Source organism: Triticum urartu, chromosome 3 (assembly GCF_003073215.2).
Source record: "Triticum urartu cultivar G1812 chromosome 3, Tu2.1, whole genome shotgun sequence".
NCBI classification, from domain to species: Eukaryota; Viridiplantae; Streptophyta; class Magnoliopsida; order Poales; family Poaceae; genus Triticum; species Triticum urartu.
This window is the reverse complement of record NC_053024.1, coordinates 422,541,454-422,544,332: the sequence shown is the minus strand read 5'-3', so window position 1 is coordinate 422,544,332 and position 2,879 is coordinate 422,541,454.

Here is a 2,879-nt window from a genome sequence, read left to right as displayed (position 1 = left end):
GGTTGATCTCCAACAGATGGGCGCGCCCGCTCACCGGGATGACCGACACGGGCACCTGATCCGGACTGAGATGCCACCCATTTGCCAAGTGCGCGTCGGGCCATGGCAGTAGGTGGTCGTGTCCTAGTACCGCCGGCAGACCCCCACCTCAATGTAGGGCCTCTACTGCGATGCGGTGGCGGGCACCGAGATAGAGAATTCATTGGTGCTCCTCGTCCCCGATGATGACCCAGCTTCATGGTCATGCTTCCCATACTTCCCCGGGATCCACTTCCACATCCCCATTGCTGCAAGGGAGGGACGGAGCTTGGGCGGCATGGCCTAGAGCTTTTGGCAGGCTCGTGATAGGCAGGAAAAGGGTGTGGAAGGCGGAGAAAGTGGAGATGTGGAATGGATGGTCCACGCACCGGTGGGTTGCCATTCAAAAGGACCACGGCGACGGCTGGGTAGACGACATCTGTGCATGTCCACGAGTTCAGATTAATTGGCCCGAGTAGGAAGTTGTTGGGTGCCTGACAGGCGGGCCCGAAGGCAAACACCGAGAGGACACGCGCACGTTCGGCCAGGGTCTGTCTGGACACAAATCCGCCCCAAATTTGCGCTAGAAATGGGTGCAAACGGACACGCGGTGGAAAAAATTTGGGTCAAAGACGATGTGTTGGACCGTGTTACCCAGACGGACAGGAAGGACCAAATGAGGTGCTGGGTTGTCGTTGGCCTTAATAATCCCATCCCAGATACTCGACCTGACATACGAGCTTCACTTGTCAATATGTTTTTTCCTCTCTCTCTTTCTCTCTCTTTCTCTCTCTCTCTGTCTTCCTTTGATGGTGGCACAGTGAATGGCGAAGGTGGTGCGACAGTAGTTGGCGATTGGGCGTGGGCAGCGACAACGGTGCGTGGTGTGGGCGGTGACGAGTTACACATTTTGGAGCTCTATCATTTTTTTTGAGAGGGGGGGGGGGTATAGAGCTTCTCCGATGTCATCTCAACATGACAATTAGAGAAGATCCTCTTATCTTTGATGTTTATTTTTTTTTGAATTTTTCAAAATTGTTTCTTATTTTTTTAATTTACTGTTAAAATAAGCATGGCTCATTTTGCTTGAGTAAACGCTAGCACTAGTAATCGTAAATCTTCCCTTATCATGTACTACCTCCGTTCGGATTTATTGACCCCTTTCTTCTTATTTTGTGCCCAATTTTATCATAGATTTGACCAACAAGATTTAAGTTATATGCCACAAAACTTATATTGTTAATTCATATTCGAAAGAGGTTTTCAATGATACTATTCTTATGGTATATAACTTATTTTCTGGTAGTTAAATCAAAGGTCAAAGTTTGACCAAAATACATGGGGACTAATAAGCCCGGACGAAGGTAGTACCTAAAATGAGGCAATATATTCGACCACTGTTTTAGTTCTCCAGCAGGCATTCATCCTTGTCATTTTTCCTTACAACTAAGAGAACATGTATAGTTGTATAACGCCAATTGGTTAATTTCGTGGAAGGACAAAAATCGTTTGGTCAACACAGGCATGTAGGCTTACAACAAAGATGCTGCCGGATTATAAATCTTGCGAAAATCCACTCCCCCCTATACTTGACTTGTAGCAGTAATAACGCTTGGAGTAGTTGTGTATGTGCAACACACATTGATACTTAGCAAAATATTAATTATACTACATATTAATACTGGGCAAAATATAAATTACATGTTAATATTTGGCAGGATATAATGCTTGCTTAAAGTTGATGTTGATATTATGTATGATATTAATTAATGAATATGTTAAATATGTTTAGTGCTAAACATTGAAGCCACATAGAGTAGGATAGATGTGGTTAAACGAATGAGATTTGGTGGATCTCCACGACTGACTCTTTTTATATTGCTAAATCTCGATAATGTTTTTCAAAAATGGTACTAGTAATTGCCCATGCGTTGTAACATGTGTATAAATATTCTAGACGTTATACTGCGATTTAGCTGACCATATTAATGTAACAATATGTGATTGTGTAAATAAATATTTACCAAATCCTACTCGTAATTTACCTACCTGAATAAACTTTAGTATTATATTTGGTCATCACTTATTTGGTAAGAAGTTATTGGCTCACCAAAGAAAACATATTTTTATTTCGTAAGTCAATAAAAGGCGAGACAAGTAAGGCGTTTTTGAATGAAAACCAATAAAATAAACCAAAGGTGGAAGGAAAAATAAATCAAAACAGGGAGGGGGAGGGGGAAACGCATGTAAGGTTGGATGAAGTACGAGGTGGGCGACAAAGCTTTACGTTCTTTTTAAGTAGGAGATATTTTATTTGGCAAGTCAAGAAAAGGCGGAAAAAGTAAGGTGTTTTCCAATGAAAATCAATAAATCCAAAAAATGGAAAAAAGAAGTCAAAACCGAGATAGGGAGGGGAAAGCTCACATAAGATTGGACGAAGGAGGAGGTAGACGACACAACCTTATGTTCCTTTTAAGTAGGAGCGATTTTATTTGGTAAGTCAATAAAAGATGAAACAATTAAGGCGCTTTTTGATGAAAACTAGTAAAACATCTAGAGATGAAAAATATATATTCAAAACGAGATAGGGAGTTGGTAACGCACGTAAGGTTGGATGAAGAACGAGGTGGACGACAAAACCTTAGTACGTTATCTTTACGGAAATGATAAATCCCAAACATTCGGGATTTATCGGGGTCCTTATGTTTAAGTAGGAGACATAGATATAAATAGCATTTATCGGGGTCCTATGTTTAAGTAGGAGACATAGATATAAATAGCATTGGGCTGGTGACAGAAGAATTATCGTCCTTGTGATGTAAACCCAGATAAGTTAAGTTATGCTCAAAGGTGACATCACT